This window comes from Halichoerus grypus, chromosome 14 (assembly GCF_964656455.1).
Source record: "Halichoerus grypus chromosome 14, mHalGry1.hap1.1, whole genome shotgun sequence".
NCBI lineage: Eukaryota > Metazoa > Chordata > Mammalia > Carnivora > Phocidae > Halichoerus > Halichoerus grypus.
Genome location: NC_135725.1, coordinates 75,383,766 through 75,404,433, shown reverse-complemented (window position 1 = coordinate 75,404,433; position 20,668 = coordinate 75,383,766). Strand labels below are relative to the sequence as shown.

The 20,668-nt window shown below is 45.2% G+C and overlaps 1 protein-coding gene across 3 annotated transcripts in view; it reads right to left on the bottom strand.

The window, feature by feature from the left end:
* TMEM268 (transmembrane protein 268) overlaps positions 1–20,668 on the bottom strand; it is a 288,999-nt gene that overhangs the window by 129,731 nt on the left and 138,600 nt on the right. The window lies entirely within an intron of this gene.

Genomic DNA, 20,668 nt, shown 5'->3' with positions numbered 1-20,668 from the left:
GTTATGAGGCTTCTTTCCAAGATGCTCAGAGTAGTGGGAGAACATACATACACACCCAGTTCATAACAACTAGGGTAGAAAGGGATAAATGGATCGAAGAGACACAGCGAAAATGTCATGGGAGATCAGATCAGAGGAGAGCAACTTATGGGTCCACTGTGATTTAGCAAACATCTACTTAGCCTAAACTCAGCAGTGCTAAGTGCTTTTATAGACATGGCCTCTTTGGATCTTCACAACAACCACATTGCTGTCCCCAGGTTGCCAATAAGGAAACTGAGGCTCAGAAAGCTCAGAGAGCTTCAGTGTAACTTGGTCAAGATCAGAGAGCTACAAAGTGCTGGGATTCACACCCAAGTCGGTCTGCCTCCATCACCCCTGCTTTTATGCCTGTGAAGTTTCCTGTTTTATCACCAGGCACTTATTAGGGCCTACAGTCTAAGCACCATGTTGAGCTCTTGAGATAAAGAATGAAGAGGAAATTGACTTCCAGTCTCATCTGACTCATGTGACTCTGACCCAGCCAAACTTTTCACACTGGCAGGCATGGCTTTGGAATGAAGAAATTCCAATCGGATGAAGACAGGGTTGCGCTAAGCAAAGGAACATGAAAGATTAAAGGACACAGAGGGTCCAGAAGACTGTAATTCACAAGGGGGACCCAAGGAAGAGAGGTTAGCTGGGTGCTTTGGAAGCAAGCCATGCACAGCTTTAATTAGATCTCACTGCAATTTGGCTGAAGGCTAATCTGAAGTCCCTGAGGCCATATTGGGTGACAAGGAAGAGAGATGAAATATGAGTCTGAATTAGAAATTCAGGGGGGATAAGCAAGAACTGACTCCAGTATCCTCAAGGCTGACTCGAACTCAGACGGTCCTCCGGGCACCAACCTCCAGGAGAGGAAAAGATCTACTGATTAAGATGAAAATTTGGTTTATTTTAGTCTCAAAAGGTGAAAAGCATTCCAAGGGGGAAGACTTGGGGCATCTGAGAGTTTCTGAAGCTCATTTGTGGCTTGGAGTAACAGAGGGGTGAACATAGCCAAGGGGGCAAGAGCTCTATCATGGCATGAATGCAAATCTTGACTCTGCCTTTCCTCACTGTTGAGCTCCACAGTGTCCTTCATCTCTCTCTGCCTTGATTTCTTAGGTGCAAATGAGGGGGGTGGAATATTGACCTCTTTCACATAGCTTTTGCAAAAGTAAGTGAAACTGTGGGTGCCTGGGTGGCTCAGTTGGTTAAGCGTCTGCCTTTGGCTCAGGTCATGATCCCGGGGTCCTGGGATCGAGCCCCGCATCGGGCTCCCTGCTCAGTGGGGAGTCTGCTTCTCCCTCTGCCCCTCTTCCCTGTTTGTGCTCTCTCTATCTCTCTCACACACACACTCTCTCTCTCTCTCAAATAAATAAATAAAATCTTAAAAAAAAAAAAGCAAGTAAAATTGTGTATGTGAACTGATTTAGCAGTTTGCCCACACCCCATTAGCACTTAATAAATGGTAGCTAACATTCAACTAACATGAGCAACTTGTGTGAAGAGGAAGACTGAGCAACTATTAGACACTCAGTGAGTACCAGGTGCTGAGCAGGCATTATTTTATTTAATCCTCACAATGGTTCTTCCAAGGAGGTACTAGCATCCTAATTTAGCATCCTAAGAAACTGAAATTGAGGTTATGTTATGCCTAATCTTTTTTTTTTCCCAATGTCACTTGAGTCATTCATAATCTGGAGCCTCATTGCCTTGGGTTCAACTCCTAACTCTGCTACTTTAACCTTTGCTACTTAATGTAACTTTCTGTGTCTTCAGCTGAAACTCCGTTTTCCCATATAAACTGTCGACCCTTCTTCCCCCAGTTGTGTAAAGAATTGATGAGATGACACAGGTAATGTGACACCAGCCCCCGCCAACCATTCAGAAATGATGTTGCCCTGGTGGTGAATTTGCAGGGTTATAAAGTGGTGGAGCTGGAGTTTGGACCTATGTCCAAAGCTCAGGTTCTTTCCTCTAAATCACATGATGGGGAAGCAATCCCAGTGTGCAACTCTGTACCCAATGGTAAGCTACATGACCTCCAAAGATGGGGAATTTCCCAAAAGGATCTAGCTGCTCCAAAAGTCTTTCTAAACCTATCTCAGTGCTTCAAATTCCTACTATTAGTTTCATTTCATTGGGGCAGAGCTCAATGAAAAGCCAAATGTTTCCCTTGAGAGGGAAAGTAAACATATTAGTTCTTGCTAATGTGTTATGGACCTCCTTTCGCATTTGATGGCTATCACCAAGCTAAAAGCAGGATACAAGAAGTAGAAAACAAAGACAAACGTTTCAACAAAATAAACAGAAACATCAGGAAAAGCCTACAATAAAGACTTCCACCACAGGTTGAACAGACATGGCTCCCAGAGTGAGGCAGAACAGAGCAGGAGAGAGAATAGCAGACTTCTAATCAAGAGACATGGGATATAACTGAAACTGATAAATAAGTTCTGGAGATACACTATACAGCATAGTGCCCATAGCTAGCAACACTGTGTTGTATACTTTAAATTTGCAAAGAGGGTAGATCTTATGCTAAGTGTTCTTAACATTATTATTACTGTGATTATAATTATAATAATAAAGGGGATGGAAGGAAACTTTGGGAAGTTTTTGTGGCCTTGTTGGTGGTGATGATTTCTCAGCCCCAAACTCGAGCTGTATACATGAAATATGTAGTTTTTCACATGTCAATCATACTTCAATAAAGATTTTATTTTACTTATTTTAGAGAGAGAGGGGCGAGAGGCAGAGGTGAGCAGGGAGAGGAACAGAGGGAAACGAAGAAGGTAAGCAACTCCCCACTGTGCACGGAGCCGGACACAAGACTCGATCCCATGACCCTGAAATCATGACCTGAGCTGAAACCAAGAGTCGGATGCTTAACCGACTGAGTCACCCAGGCATCCCCATTTTTAAAAAATAAAGAAACTTGGGTCAATAAGGGCTCTTACTCTAACTCACTGGGTGATCTTAGCTAAATCTGTTCCCTCTTCCAGGTCTCAGTTTCCCCCTCTGTAACAAAGGGCTCAGATCAAATATTTCTAAGAACTTTCCAGCACTGACAGTCTAAGTTACTGGAGAGCAGCTGAGAGGAGACTGAATGAGGTAGGTCCTCCCTGGGGCATCTTGAGAAGCTCTAAAGAGAGAGCTGGGTTGGCCTGTGGAAACAGGTCTTCCTGAGCAAGCAGGGGCCTGAATCTCATTGCCTGACTATAGATACTAGGCCATCCATCCCCATCCCATTTCCTGGACCACTCCTAAGACCAAAACTGAACTCAGAAGTATCCAAAACATTTTGGGCTTGCATTATTCTATTACTTTGAATGAGAAGAGAGGTCCAAGCTGATTCCCCAAAGTCAAATATCCTGAAATTGAATTCATAGAGAACTTACAAAAAAAAAGTCTTTTGCCAATTGAAGAGTTGGAGATGAACTTCAAACCTACCCTTCATCCAGTGCTCCTTTGGCTTTACCAGATAGACTCCAATTCGGATTCCTCTGAAGCAGTGGTTCTCCACCTGGGCCAGCTGTGTCCCAAAAGGGGACATCTGGCAATGTCTGGAGACATTTTGGCTGTCAGAGTTGAGGTGAGAGGAGTACTGCTCACATCTGAGGGGAGTAGAAGCCAGGGGTACTGCTAAACGCCCCAAAATGTGCAGAGTGACGCCCACAACAAAGATGTCCCTGGCCCCAAACACCAATAATGCCATGGTGGAGAAATCCTGCTCTAGAGAACACCAAAAGCTCATCTGGCTTTTCAAGTAACATCATCAGGAAGGCTCCTTAATAAATTCTCTAATGGCTAAGCTAAAAGTGACGTGCAGGTCATACGGCTCCTGGTTCTTTGACTCTCTTCATCTGACGTTAATATCACAAACAACAACGTAGGCTCCTTGGCAGGTGCAAAGATGGTCTTTTCTCTCTCTTAATGTCAAAGAAAAAGTTACCTTGAGTCACATTTCTACCAAACCATATCATCTTTCTGCTGACTTCCTGGAGATTCAAGATGGAAAGATGGGCCCCGAGCCAGTTTCAGGACTGGCCATGGACTGTTGATATGTCAGTTTCTCCAAGTCACTATCTTGGTTTCTTCCCACTTTCTCACACCTACTCTCTGATTGAGGCAACACAGCGTATCATTCATTGGTGCTACAAACACCTAGTGTAACAAGGCCCATGCTGGGCACTGATTGGGGGTTGCAGAAAAAGGCACATTTGCTGCCCTAAAAAAAAAAAAAAAAATCACCATCTGGCGGGGGAAGCAGACCTGTCCACGGATGCTCACAACACAGGAGAGTAATTGCCTTAGTGGGGAAGTTCCAGAAGGTGCTTGACCAGGGTTAGGGATGAGAGAATATTCCCAGGTGGGGAGTGAACTCTAGGCCGAAGCTTGCTGTAGTTACCCAGGCCAAAGCAAAAGTGGCCAGTGTTCTGGACCAGGCGAAAACATATTCAGATGGCAAAGAGAAGGGAGAGCATGGTGAGTGCCTTCCAGAAATTCTAAGTGGTTCAGTATGGCCAAAACTGGGAAAAAGAAGGGAAGAGAGGCCCCAGGTGAGGGGGAAGAGAAGCTGGAGCCCAGACGAGAAACATTCCATTGCCAATTAAGGAATGGGGCTTTCTCCTGGGAAGGAGGCAGTAGAGACCCAGTCAGAGGCACAGCTGAGAAGGATCATTCTGGCCGCCCGTCTGGATGGATTGTGAAGGTCAAGAGTGGAAGCAGAGAGCATCTTTCAGCACCCAGGGGAAAAGTATGGTGACTGGCCCAGGGCAAGGCAGAGGGAGGGAGAGACAGGAACAAATGCATGACAAGTGTAATGGGGGGCTCCTGGCTGCCACTTGGCTGTGGGAAGTGAGGAGGGAAGAGTCAAGAATGATTCCCAGAGACCTAGCTTGGGTGACTGGGCTCACTGAGAAAGGGGGCACAGCGTGGAGCCAATTAGGGGCAACATGACTGTTTCAGATCTGGTTGTGCTGACTATGGATTTTCCCACAAACCACTCTCTCTGCTGGTCTGGAGCTTAAAAGAAAGCCCCAGACACCCAGGACAGTGTGGGACAGGGATGAGGTGATACACTGTGGCATGAGGTTTCCATCCACCCCGGGAGCACTACGCCACACCCAGGGCTGCGGGGAAGGAATGAAAGACATGTCAGCCATGTTCTTCATGTTGTCCGGTGCATTATTTAGCCGGAGAAGGACCTGGAGTGCCAGGCGTCTCTCTACCTCATTTTGTCCTCTGACAACTTGCAAGGTTGATATTACCCTCAATTTAACGATGAAGAAATGATGCTCAGGAGGACATGGTGACCGGTTCATCATTGTGGAGTTGACATTCCAAACAGGTCTGCTTGTGTCCTAGTCCTGTGTTCTCATCAAATCAACCATATCGTTTGCTCTTCAAAAGACCCCCTTGTATTTAGAAACCTTTAAAGCGGTGAGGCATTACAGGCTCTGATGTTGGGAAAACATGGGTTCAAATCCCAGCTTCATCATGTATTAGTAAGTCAACATCCTCATTTGCGAAGCAGAAGACATTCATATCTATTAGATCCTTACTGGATGAGGATCCGTTAAGATTCCAATATGGGAATCTCTTAGCATAAAAAAGTACTCAATAAATGTGACCATCATTATTATTATGCTTAAGTACTCTTAGGTCAATGGTGCTTACCCAGGGTGATTTTGCTGCCCCCACCCCCAGGACATCTGGCAATGTCTGGAAGTATTTTGGATTGTCACAACTTGGGGGAGAGGTGCTCCTGGCATCTAGTGGGTAGAGGTCAGGGTAGCTGCTAAACATCCTACAATGCACAGGACAACAAAGACTCACCTGCCTATAATATCAATAATGCTAAGGTTGAGAAATCCTGCTTTAATTTAATACAAATTACCTAAAGTGGGGTGGGACGAAATACATTCAATTATAAACGATCTAATCTCACTTACCCATTTCACTGAAGTAAAAATGGAAACCAGAGGGGAAAGGGACTCATGTCCTAGAGAGGGGTTGGATGGAGAGGTAGAGGGTACTGTTGACAGAGCTGGTTGTCTAGAAGCTTCACTGCGAGAATGTCCCCATACCTTTCATCCTGTTTTAGGACAGTGTCGGGGGCAATTCCTTTCTGGCCTCTTCAAAAGGAGGAAGGATTGTCCAGTGGGGCCTCGGATGAGGGCATCCTGGCTCAGTCACTCTGGTGACCACACCCCAATCCAGCAGTGTGTGGCCCATTTAAAGGGAGGGATCAGGAATATCTGTTGCACAACATGGCCAGCACTTTATGAGCCTTGCGTCATTGACTCTGCACAACACGTGGTCATATTGTTGTCATCCCACTGAGGCTGATGAGGACACCGAGGCCGAAGGAGACAACATGGCTCACCCATGGTTACACAACCGAGGGATGCTGTGGGGACTGGCAGCTGGGCAGTGGGGCTCCCGGATCCACACTGACCCATCTCTCAAGACTGTCACCAGCAAGACCCTGGTCTGGACCTCTAAACACACCATCTCCTCCACATTCAAGGGAAGCTGAGTGAGCTTCTTCCAAATGAGTGTCACTAAAATCCCACTCAGCCAGGATCACCAGAAAGCGCATTTCACTGGAATAGCCCCCTCTTTTGATACACAAACAAGAACCATGGATCAGGGTGGGTTCTCAGCCCACTTTGTTCTTCCAAAGATCCGAGAGGCGGTGTGAAGAGCCTGAGATCACATAGCAAGATTGTGGCTGGTCTCCTGACTCCTGTCTGTTTCATATTTGCAAACAGAAAAGCAAGAGGAAAAACACCAACTCTGAAAGTTTCCTTCTCCAGGATGGGCAGAGGCCTAACCTCTGGGCAGTTTCCTTCTGAGGCAAGGATATTTGCATGAAGTGATTCCCCAAAAGACCTTGGAGAATAGATGTTCTTATCTCCTTCCTCTGCCAGCTAGAGCAAATGAGACTCTGGATTGTTAAAATAGCAACTTAAAAGGGGTAAGTAAAACTGCAGAATGAAAAAGAAAAGCCATTTGCAGATTCCGAGCCCAAACATCAGTTTCAATTCTGCAAATTTTCAAGCCAGGACCTAAAGATCCACTTTCCTTTTTAAAGAAGGAAAGGGACACTTAACTTGTTCCCCAATATCCCTTTCATAGCAGCCACCTCTCAGCGAGAATGACATTGATTCATGCATTATTCTACAGCTCCCTTCATCCCCAAAGATATTTTGAGGAACAATCAAAAGTACAACAATATTGGGGTTGGGTGGGGGAGGAGGAGATCAGAGTCATGGGCAAATGAGAGTCAGATAGGAAGATGAGCCAGGGAATGTCAGTAAGCAGCAATGAGCAGTTCTTATAATGAGCTTCCTGGTTGCCAAGCCAATGACGAAAATCAATCCATGACCATGCTCACCATGCCCATAAGAGAAAAATAAGATTAGTTGTTCAGGAGAAAAACAGATTTTTCCTGACATGATGAAAGATAAACCTCTATTGTTTAAGACTCTGAGATTTGGGAAGGTTGTCTGTTGTAGCAACTAGCATGACTTACTGACAAATCCCCATCCCTCCACCAGCACCCCCAGCCACCCGCTTCCCTTTGCAGGCACTCACCTAATGTCGAAAGAAGGAATAAGCACCAACTCGGTGTCAGGCTTTCTGATTTCCAGGTGATGTCCTGTAATCTTACTACTAGGTCAGGACGTTAACACCTTCTATTCCTTAGAACAGAGTTTCTGAAGCTTGGTCACACTGACATTTGAGAATGGGCAATCCTTTGTTGCAGGGAACTGTCCTGTGCATTGTTGGATGTTTAGCAGCATCCTTGGCCCCCCACGAGGTGCCAGTAACACCACCGCTCCCAGTTGTGACAACCAAAACTGCCTCCAGCTCTGGCCAAATATCCCCCAGTTGAGAATCACTACCCTAGACCTATGATTGAAAAGGACAAATTATATAGCCCTCTCTCCCAGCAAACCCTACCCCCAGACACACACACCACACATCCAAGACACAGGCAGGGCAGCCACAATCAACACACCTGGTTAGAAAGAATGGGGAACACAGAAATCCTGCTAGGCAGACTTCAGGAAGGCTCTTACTCTGGGTGAGGGACTGTGACTCTCCTCTCAGGGCAGCTCGTGCTTATCCATTGTTCTCTTGAGCCCTGGGTCCACCCTTTGGGAGCCATGACCTTCCTTGGACTTATATGAAGTGGGTATTTGATATTACACTCCCCGTTGGGCATAGTTTCCTTAGTCTACTTTCTATTCCTGGAAGGTTGGCATCCCAAGGGTTGTTTTGAGCCTCAAAGATTTCCTAGACCAGACTCCTGGTGTCTTTTGCATTGTTTCACTCAATAGCATAACAGATTTCTAATCTATTTGCAGTGACTACAGCCAGAGTTCTTTTTAAGATCTAGTTCTCAACTCTGTCTTTTTCCTTGATTTTTCACTTCCTTGTTTCTCATTCTCGTAAGCTAATGGCAGCTACCAGGAGGCTATATGGAAAAAATCAATGAAGAGGCTGCTCTTCTCATCTGATCTTTGCCCTGAGTCATTTTTCCAACTAAGGGGTTCTACTAGGCTTTTGCCACTTAAATCTGTTGTGAATCCCATCCCTCATTGTGTAGTATCTAAAGCAGTATGCTATTTCAAATTCAAGGCCTCACATTTATGGACTCTCTCTATTCTACTTACCTTCTGTTTACAATTGACCTAATAATTCCCGGAGCTCATCTCACACCTGTAATACCTTCCCAAATGCAGCCATGCTACCTACCATTCTCCTATCTCCAATTTTCCTACCTCTTCCCGGTGGGATGGTGAGTTCCATGAGGACAGAGTCTGCCTTTCAAGCTGTCCCAGGCAGCAACCATTCAAATACCTTTGCCATGGCATGCCCTGGCCTCCATCTTTCAGTGCCAAGTCCAATTTCCCATTATCTGTCCCCTTATCACTCAGCTAACATCATATATTTGATGCTTTTGCTTTGGAGCACTCCAATTCTTGTCCCAATCTCTGCATCAAAATAATGAACAGTAGCTGTCAAAACAGACAAATCCTAAAATTTCAGTAGATCAACATCATAAAGGCTTATTTCTCACTTATTCAAAGTCCAATGAAGATAGGCTTCCCTTTTCTGTTTTGGAGCGACAGGAGAGCCGATTGCTTCTAGATCCCAAGCAGTAAAAGACGAGATTTTTAAAAGGCATCAGGGAATAAAGACCCAGTAAAACCCTGGTAGAAAGATCAAACTGCAAGTGTGTTTCCTCTCCCTCTTTCTATCTTTTGTGGCCTTGGCAAACTGTAGCTATAATATGGAGGAGAACCATTCGTGGGTACAATCACCTGGTGCCCCCAGGAGCATCACCTCCCTCAACTTTCTTGTCCAGTAGTGGCTCTCAAACACCCAAAGGAATATCAGTAAACTTGGGAGCCTCCACAAATAAAGGTCTGGCTTAGTGAGAGAGCTGGAGACTGTACTGTGGGAGAAGCTAGTTCTGGTGGACACAAATATTTTGTTCACAAATATTTTGCAGCCCCTTCTTGGGCACAGAGTTCCCATCCCCACCTCTTAGACATAAGACTCTGGGCAATGCAATGTTACTGAAGGTGACATGTGTCACTTCTGGTAGAAGCTTCCAGGACCAGCACATGGAGACTCACATCCTCCTTTGACTACCATGGATCAGCCATGTTTTAGGTAGAGGCTGCTTGCTCAGCCTGGGTCCTGGGGTGAGTGGGAATCTGAGCAGTGGTCCCAGCCTGCAGTGAATATACAGAGTAAGTAAGTGACAAGTAAGCAATAGTCTCTCTCTTTGGCCAAAATCTGCTCAGGGTTCTGTGAACTCTCTTCTCAACTAGGCTCTGATTTTGAGCTTTGGTGTTTGTCTCTGCGCTATCCCATCTTAGCAAGAAACCTGCCAAGTCAGTCTAGCCAGAATCCTCCTTCCTCTGTATTTGATCACTCTTGATATCCAGTTAGGCTCTTCATCCTCTATCATCTCCCAGGTCGCATCTGCTCACCCTGGCCTGCCTTCAGTAAGAATCCTGTTGGGTCAGTCTAGCCAAAGTTCCCCTTATTCCTGATATAGCTCGGTAATTTTCCATTCACTGATCCTCACCCTACTCCTTAGCTAAAGATTTTCCACTTGCCCAGGCTGTCCTCAGATCCAAGTGCAATGTCTACAAGGCTCCATTGAAGTGGTCCTTACACCCACCGCGATAGCTTCCTTTCAGTGAAGTCTGCCTTACCATTCTTTAGCAAGTGTCCTGAATAATTACCTTTTTAACAGTTAGAATATTATTTTTTCTTTAACACAAGAACTCAACCTTTGTTCCTGAGAGCGCCTGAGATCCTGGGATCATCAGTTCCTACAGCATAACTTAGCCCATGCTGCCGCTAATACCAGATGATCCTGAAGAAGAGAGAACACAGAGGGAACACGGTCATGGTCACCAACCACCTGAAGAGCTAAGTGGAAAAGCAGCACTAGATTTGCTCATGCATTGCTCCCAAACTGGAAGTCACAGGGAGGTAGCCCAGCCTGAGGAAGAATGTTCTGAGGGTCAGTATTGAGCAGTTGGTCACTGGACGTTAACTGCAGAGGTGCAAGCAGGTGGCTGGGAGATGGGATGAAGGCTGAGATGCCATGATTATAGGGAAAGTCCATATTGTAGGTGACTTTTTACTCTGGAGTTTCCACCTGGCAGTCAGGAAAACACAGGAACTTAGCACTGGCCAGTACCTCAGCTAAGCCAAAGAACACATCCTCCCACGGAGGCCCAAAGGGCCCGGATGCAGTCCTTCTCAGGGAACTCACATGGATTTTCTCCATCAGACACAGCCCTTGGATCTCCAGGGTGTTACCTCTCTGTGTCTCTGTCTTTGTGTTTTCCCTTAATCTTTGTGTATTTCTGCCTCCATCTCTGTCTCTCTGTGTCTATGCATCTCTTCCTCTTTCCCAGCCTCTCCTCTTTCCCAGCCTCCCCTCTTTCCCTCAGCTGCATGCATTGCTTCCACCAATGTACCACTCAGATGTTTTGGATAAAAAATGACCCCTGTGAAACCAGTCCTCACCATAGCCGGTACTAAAACCATCTACTTGCTCAGCCACATCTTTAGTCTCTGATTCTTTATTACCACTTCCTTTTCATCTCTAGAGTGGAGCTCCTCCCCTAACCAGGCATTATTCATCTCCAGCTTCAAAGTCTCCAGCTGAAAGCTTGTGCTCAACCTCTCCCTTCTAAATTCCAAAATCTGGCCCTGGTTCCAGGACAGTGCCTTGTCCCCCTTCCCTCCCTGAGCCCTCTATCCAGCTCCAGAAACATTCCCCAGAAAGGCCACGAAAAGGGTGTGGTCACTGTGAACTTTATTGGGTACAAAGGGTGGAGGTTTAAAGACTCCAAATAGAATGTCCCCGGCCAGGGACACCCACCCTGGCCTGGGGAACTGCCCAGCCCTCTGCCTCACCCTCATTCCTGCTCCTCCCCCATGAAGTCCCCTGGGTGCCTTTGATGGCTCCTGCCTCACGCCTTGGCTCTTGCCCTGACCTCCACTGGCCACACCCTCTATGGGTGGCAGTGTGACAGGAGGGCAGAGAAAACAGAGCACAGGCCCAGGAATGTGGGGGTCTGGGTTCAACGTCAGCTCTCTCTCTACCACTCCCTTTTTGGGTAGTTCTGAGCACGTGGTATCACTCCTCTGTTGTCTGTTTCCTAGTCTTAGACATTGGAGTTACAGTGCCTAGAAAGAATCAAGTAAGACCGTATACAGAAAGCTCCTGATGCAGAGCCAGAAAAAAGACAATGACCATGAAACATTTATTCCCATTCCATCTCCATGTCCCTCATCATCTTCTAGGCTGACCTGCAGCTAGTAGGCACAGGGACAGCAATACTGCCTACCTGCCACCAGTCTACTCTGATGGGTCAGCAGACACGCAGTCAGTTGCTATTTACCTTGAATATCCCCACCCAGCCACCACCACCCCTCCCTACTCTCCATCCTCCCTTCTCCATCCGTGACACCCACTCAAACCCCAAATGTCAGCACTCCCTCCTCTCTGAGCTCCCCTGGACCCCTCTGAACCATGATCATCTGTCTCCACTTTGAGTCCCACTCACTGGGCACAGAACAAGGTGTGGTGAGGGCACTGTGTTCGCCCAAACTTTCATTTAGCATCCACTCTATGCCCTGAATTTGGGAGACTTGGCAATGAAAAAGACATGGTCTCTACCCTTGCGATATTTCCCGGCCAGTAGGTGGGAGAGCTATATAAATAAATCATGACAATACAATGTGATAAGACTTCAGGAATTGAGGTGTGGGCCAGACACACAGAGCGGAGGGAGCTCTACCTTGGCCTGGGGCTCTCGCTTGGAATGCCACTTCATAGCTTAGCCCTCTGCCCCTTTAATTTAAGAATCATTCGACTCAATCGAGTGCTAAGAGCCAATACTGTCTATGTTGAGAGGTAAGGCTACAACCATGGACAAAATAATCAGGGTCTTCTCACTGATATGAGGAATTCTTAATCTCAGGAAACAAACTGAGGGTTGCTGGAGTGGTGGGGGGTGGGAGGGATGGGGCGGCTGGATGATAGACATTGGGGAGGGTATGTGCTATGGTGAGCGCTGTGAATTGTGCAAGACTATTGAATCACAGATCTGTACCTCTGAAACAAATAGTACATTATAAAAAAGAAGAAGAAGAAGAAGAAGAAGAAGAAGAAGAGGAAGAAGAAGAAGAAGAAGAAGAAGAAGAAGATAGCAGGAGGGGAAGAATGAAGGGGGGGAATCGGAGGGGGAGATGAACCATGAGAGACGGTGGACTCTGAAAAACAAACGGAGGGTTCTAGAGGGGAGGGGGGTGGGAGGATGGGTTAGCCTGGTGATGGGTATTAAAGAGGGCACGTTCTGCATGGAGCACTGGGTGTTATATGAAAACAATGAATCATGGAACACTACATCAAAAACTAATGATGTAATGTATGGTGATTAACATAACATAATAAAAAAGATAATAATAATCGGGGTCTTCTATCTCAGATCTGGGTCACGTCTGTATCTTCAGTTTCTGGTTCAGTTGGGGCCACAGAGTAACTGGAGAGTGAGGGAATGCCCACGCTCACAGCCAGGCCTCACAACCTAGCAGCCTTCTCGGTTGAAACTGAGTAATAACATGAAGGCCAGAGAAGGGAGAAAGAGCGCAGCAAACAGGGTGGTGGTTTGGCCTGGCCATGACTTCTCAGGCTCCATTTTGCTTGCTCCAAACCTGCAGGCACGATGTCACCACTGGGTACGCCTTCCTGCAACTGCAGCCCCTTGCTTCACTCCTGGACCTTTGCCAACCCTCTGTCCACCTGAGCACTCTGCTCCCAGCTGGAGTATGCCATCTCTCCAGAGACAGGGCTCCCTCTATCTTCGTCCCATAACCAAATAATCAGAAAGTACGTAATTGTAACTTCAGGCCCTTTTAAGTGAATGCTTATGAGCTCTAACAGTGGGGTCTGGTTCAAGACATTATTTATCTGGCAACACCAGCTGCCTGGACCAGAATCAGGAACATAAAAAAAATAAAATAAAATAAAACTTTCCTCTGTGAAACAGACAAAAGAGACACCCTGGAATCTTTGTACTAACACTCATCCATGTGGTTTGTCGGAAAGTCTTATCAGGACCACACACAGCATCCACCGACTCTTATTTCTTATCTGGTTTTGGATCTCAGAAGGACAAAACTGGGACTGTCATCATCCCTGGATCATGGCACACCATCATCATGGCCCGTGCTTGGCCTGCTTTTTACTTAGCCAGTTACTTAGTTATAACACTATAAATACCCATGAACCCACGACATAAAATGAAAGCCAGGATGTTGGGGCGCCTGGGTGGCTCAGTCGTTAAGCGTCTGCCTTCGGCTCAGGTCATGATCCCAGGGTCCTGGGATCGAGCCCCACATCGGGCTCCCTGCTCCGCGGGAAGCCTGCTTCTCCCTCTGCCTGCCCGCCTTGTGCTCATGATCTCCCTCTCTCAAATAAAGAAATAAATAAAATGTTTAAAAAAGAAAGAAAGCAAGCAAGCAAGCCAGGACGTTGAGGGATATCATATGACACCCCCTCGAAACCCCTCACAACCGCCACTAAACTGCCCCAGTCAGGGCATCCATCATCCCGAGTCCTATGTTTATCAAGACTTACTTTTTAATTTGTTGTATCTATCTGTATGTAATTGTGTATGCGTGTGTACACATGCACACGCATGCATTATTTTTAGCTTTATATAACCTTTGCTGTAGATAATCTTTGGGTAAGACTCATCCCTATCGAGGCGTGCTGCATTTTTCCTTCACTTGGACGACTGTACAGCTGCCCCGTTTTCACCACCTTTCCTGGTGAAAGGCACCAGGTGTGCATCCAGGTTTTTGTTACCATGGCCACTGTTGTACCCAAGGTCCTTGTAGGCACCTCCTGTTGAACGTGTGCAAGAGTCCCTCTTGGCCATGTGCTTAGGATGAATTGGCTCTAACCTGTGTGAGAATCTTGGTGACTCTAAAGGGCAGCTAGATCCAAGCAAAGCAGAGAGAAAGGGAGCAACTAGGAAACAAGGAAAAGAAGAAAAGATTCTAAAAGCCTGATTTGTGGGCGTACTCAGCGTAAGAGAAACATTGCTCTTTGGGATTCAGTGGCTGCAGAGGACCCAGGCTCAGACTTCGCGATGTTCATGGTGGAAACCAGAATTATCCAGACACGGTTAAATCGGCTTTCATATCCCCACTCAATAATGTAAATACTGTTGCTGTTTTGGGAAAACACCCAATCCCGGCAGAGATGGGGTGATAGGTGTTCCCACCTCTACATACACAGGGCCTCAAACATATTCATAGCTTCTGTCCTAGAGATGCCCCTCCTGGGACTCCATGCAAGACCCACAATACAACAACAACAACAACGAAAGAGCCACGTTTTATTTCTAAATTAATAAGAAACAATCCCAATGCACTTTAAGTGGGAGTTGTTAAAATGAACTGTTGTACTTCTGTTTGAGAGAAGGTCTATACGGCCCTGAACAACTTTATTCCCGGAATGCTGCCATTCAGTGAGATGCGCAGAAATCACAATGGAACACACAAGGTGATCCCTTGTTTAAAAACAAGAAAGAAAAGCTTGGAAAATGAAATTGGAGAGAAATACTCTGAAAGGTCAATACCAGTTTCTAAACAGTTCAGACCAGAGGTCAGAAAACTACTCCACACAGGTGAAATCCAGCCAGTCAGGCTTTTGTCTTCACACTAAGAACGGTTTCCTGTCTGTAAATGGTTGTATAAACACCCATATGATACCTTCAATTTTGCCCCTCGGTTCACAAATTCTAAAATACTGACCATCTGACCCACTGCCAACCTCCAGTTTAGGGAATTGTTTTCCTCCCCCACTCTTTTTTTTTTTTGGTTCCTAGAGTCAAATATGTCACTTTTATAATCAGGAAAATAAAGTTGTTTTAAAGTTGTGAATTATATTTTAGAAAGTTTTCCATTCAAAATGGTTCCATCTAGGTTGTCCCTTAGAAGGCTGTGGGGCAGTCATTGAAAAGTCTTTCATCAAATAGCTCATCTGCCAAGAGAACCAGAAAGGGGAGGTCCTGCCACCATCTCTACCATTCCAGGAAGGGGGAATCGTGGCCTAGATTAGCACTCTTGCAGGAAGCATGTGGATGTTGCATAAGTCAAAACACGCTTGGATGTCCAGAAGTCATTACTGAAAAAAATAACTATTTTTTCCAATTCGGGAAGCAACAGGGAAAATGTCTGCCTCCCCATCCAGCTGCCCATGCTAATTACTCATTGCACACCCTGGGAAAATTGCCTCATGGCATAGTCTGGAAAGGGGGTTACTCAGCAAACAAGGATGTGTAAACATAGGTGGGAAGAACAATCAGTGGACAGAGAAGCATAGAGACCCTGAAAACATTTCCTCAGCAACCACAAAGTTCACCTCCTTAGCACCATTTTACAGATGGGGAGAATGAGGCCTAAAGATAGAAATGATTTAGAGTGATTTCTGTCTCAGTGAGATCAAGAGCTGTAAAAGACATCAACTCTAACAATCTCCAGTAATTGAATTTCCTCTAAAATATCCGCAGTAAGTGGTTGTTCAGGTCCCGTGTGTTCTCACGGGACAGACAGCTCCCACCTTTGGAAACAGCATAACTAGTCATTGAATAGCATTGACATAATCTTAAAATTGAGCTGAAACATGCTTCTCAGTACATTCTACTCATTGGCCTGTTTCAACTCTCTGGAGGCCACACAACCCAAAATCCAAAAAGCCCTAAAAATTTGAAAGCTGTTATAATACACTTGGCAGCAAAGGCTAAGTTGAAAGGGTACACACATACATGTGTGTGTGTGTGTGTGTGTGTGTGTGTGTGTGTGGTCCTTATCTAGCCCAACACACTATGAGTGTGTTGGGTCGCAGAGATATTTCTGTGTTTGATTATATCTCACTGTTTCAAATCCCACTAAGTGTATTATGTAATATAAGGCATATGGAGGGGATTATTAAGGTGAACCATGTGAAATTATTATTATTATATGTCAAAAATGGTCAGATAATGGTGATTTCATATAGTTTAACTTAATGCTTTTCCAAAACCTGACACCAAAGATTTTGAATTAAGAAATTAAGGACCTGAAATCACATTTAGATTATCTGGGTACTATAAAGGAGTAGAAATAAAAATATATTCTCCCTCTCCAATTTTTTCTTGTGAAAATTTTCAAATATTCAAAAAAGTTGAAAGAATAAAATAGTGTAATAAAGGACTGCAATCCTTAAAAAAAAAAAAATTAAGGACCTGTAATCAAGAGGAGCACCCACTTTAGAGCACTATGTGATAGGTGCTGTGCCATGCGAGGTTCTCAAATTAATTTTGCAACCAAGTCTCTGCCTGGGGCCCCAGACTCATCATCCACTGCGTCCTTGTAATGTCACCTACGCTTGGTTGTCTAAAAGTCACCTTCAATGGTGCACATCTTGATTCTGAGCTCTCAAGCTTCCTTCCCTGTCTCCACTAATGGCATCTCCATCCTTCTAAGGCTCCAGCCAAGAACCTTGAACCCAGAGTTTTCTTTTCTCTTTCTCTCTCACCATACATCCAGCTGGATAAGAAATTATGTCTGCTCGGGGCGCCTGGGTGGCTCAGTTGATTAAGCATCTGCCTTCGGCTCAGGTCATGATGCCAGAGTCCTGGGATCGGGCCTCACATCGGGCTCCCTGCTCAGTTGGGTGTCTGCTTCTCCCCTGCCTGCCGCTCCCCCTGCTTGTGCTCTCTCTCTCTGTGTCAAATAAATAAATAAAATCTTTTAAAAAAGAAATTATGTCTGCTCTACTTCAAAATATATCTGGAACCCACCATTTCTTGTCACCCTCACCGTCACCACCTTGTCCGATCCACCATCTTGCCTCACCTGGATGATTGCAGCAGTTTCCAAACTGGTCTCCCTGATTCCACCCTTCCTTCGGGCTACTCTCAACACAGCAGCCTGGATGATCCTTATGAGGCAAAATTAGAACCTGCCACTCCTCTGCCCTACATGTGCTAGAGCCTCCCCGCCACACGGAATGAGAAGCCAAGTCCTACCCATGCCCAGAAGCCCAGAACCTCCTCCGATACTGTTCTGACCTCATTGCTCCTGGTCTCCTCCTCCCTCACTGCTCCAGCCTTCCCGGCCATCCCCATGCTCCCGGAACACAACTGCTTAAAGCCAGGAGCAGTTTGCTCCCAGACACCCATGGCTTCCCTCACCTGAGGTCTACATTCTCCTCTTAGCACAGGTGGGCTTTTCTGACCACCCTATGTTAAAGTGTAACTAAAGTAACTGCCTATCTCCCTACACACTTAACTTATTTTATTTACTGGCCATCTCAACCCACTAGAATATAAGCTTCATGACCATACAGATTGCTGTCTGCTCTTGTCACTGCTAGAAAGTACCTAGAACCCAGTATCTAGAATGCTACCTTGCACATAATTGGCGCTCAGACACAATAACTCGTCATTTATCTGTAAGCTATTTACCTTCTGCCTAGGAATCCACTGAGAAGCTAGAAGGAAGTGAGAAGTAACTTTTAGCAGCCAAAATAGATGTCTCTATCACCAAAGAGTTTACAGATGGCAAATAAGTACATGAAAAGATGTTCAACATTGTTAGCCATTAGGGAAATGCAAAGTAAAACCACAGTGAGTGTCACTATAAACCTACCTGAAGGGCTAAAATGAGAAATAGTGATAACACCAAATGCTGGAGGGAGGATGCAGAGAGGATGTTGGCTCTTTCACACATTGCCGGTGGGAAGTAAAATGATACCACCGCTCTAGAAAAGAGAATATGGCAGTTCCCTACAAAACTATGCAGGTGCCTACCGTTATGACCCAGCAATTTCGTTCTAGACATTTACACCAGAAATGAAATGAAGGCACTTTCACACAAAAAGCTGTGCACTAATATTCATAGCAGCTTTATTCATAATAAGTCAATCTTGGAAATAACCCAGCAGTCCTTCAATGGGTCACCAGTTACACAAACTGTACTACATTCATACCATGGAATACCGCTCAGCAATCAAAAGAAACGAACTATTGATCATGCAATAATTTGGATGGACCACAAGGAAATTACGCTGAGTGGGAAAAAAAAGCCAATTTCAAAAGGATACAGACTACATGATTCCATTTATGTAACATTTGTGAAATAACATGATTATTGAATTGGAAGGCAGACTGGTGGATGGCAAAGGTTAAGTGAGGAGGGGAAGGAGGGTGGTAGCAGTGGCTTGAACTGTAGCATGAGGGATCCTTGAGACAGAGCTTTTCTGTGTCTTGACTGTGGTAATTGTCACACACATCTACACATGTGACAAATTGCACAGAACTAAATATGTATACACAAATGAGTGCATATAAAACTGGTAGAATCTGAATATCAATGTCAATGTCAGTTTCCTGGTTGTGATGTTATGCTCTCGTTATGCAAGATGTTGCCTTTGGGGAAACCTGAGTAAAGGATATATAGGATCTCTCTGTTCTGTTTCTTATACAACTACATGTGAATCTACATCTACAACCATCCCAATTAGATGCGCATAGTTTCATGCCCTAAAACTCTTATTCTCTTCTCATAGGACATTCCCTAGGCACAAACTCAGGATCTATTGACCCTTACTTTAAACAGAAGTATAACAAGCTTAGTTGCCAGGTTTTGTAGATAGCCAGGTACATTAAAACGAGTAGGGTCTGCTAGAGTTCTCAAGGTCACACAATTGAGGGACTAAATCCCAGATCTCCAGATCCCTAGTCTGATGTCTTTAGTGTTCCCCATCTTTTGAAGCCTTCTTATATTGTGGCTGATGATACATACTTCTTCATGTGAACCCATACATCTAACACTTTTAAGACCCTGGTTTGATTAAGCATACCAACTTCCTAAAAAAGAAATACAAGAATAAGAACACATTTGCAAGCTCCTTCAAGATGATCGGATATTAAGTGTGACTGTGTGTTTAAAAGTTACAGTGGCAAAGATTTAGTTTAGTCTTAAAGAAAAGTTTCCTACTAGGTTTGTTAAACCAAGAATGGGTAACCAAGGGACATAAAAATCATCCTGTGCTGGATTCTTTGGAAATATGTTAGATGCTTATTTCAACAGATGTCTGTTAAGACCATCATTACATTAGGAGCTACAACCATAGGGAAGGGATGGGACTTAGCACCTGCCCTCCTACATCTGATGACTTAATGGGGGTAATAGAAAAGTAGCCAGCCACAGTCTAGTATGAAATATTTGATGATAGGGAAAGAATGAGAAGCTATAAAAACAAAGAAGATGAGCATCTCACCCAATCTTGGAGGCAGGCGATGAAGGGAAGGTTTTAATACAAAGTTTTAAAATAAGGGTCATGGTGATATGAAGGGGAAAGACTGGAAGCTGTCATGGTGGAGGGAAAAACATGTGCAACAGTGTAGCTAATCCATAATGCATTTAGGAGAACTGCAGCTTGGGAAAGTCGTAACAGATGAGGCTGGACACTGGGGAGGGGTGATGTGGGCAGGGACCAGGTCATGAAACACCTTTCCAAGTAGACCACAAGGCTCAGGCTGTGAAATAAGCAGAAGTAGCAACTGAATGGAGGTGCAAGTCGGACTGGTTTCCACCACATGCCACAGGACATCCTTAAGTTTTCCTATTTCTATTACCCATCTTTTTGCAAGGTCCTCTACTCTTCTCCGACTTCACCCTCCATAAGCTTCAAGGCCTCGTTCCAATACCACGTCTTTCTCCAGGAAGCTTTCCCAACCCTTAACTGGAAAGGATGGCCTCTCCCTGGGCACGCTGGGTGTGGGTATCCGTGTACGTGCATAACACAGCAGCACGTGCAGCCTAGTACAATGGTTATGACACTCCGGAGCCGGCTGACCTGAGTCTCAATCCTACGGTTCCATGTCCTTATCTGTCAAGTGGGAATAATAATATTACTACGTCAAAAGATTATCTCAGGATTGAATAACTTCACTGGTACATTTAACTCCCTTAGAATAGTGACTGGCACTGAGGAAATGTTTAATAAATGTGGCCCCCATACACACCC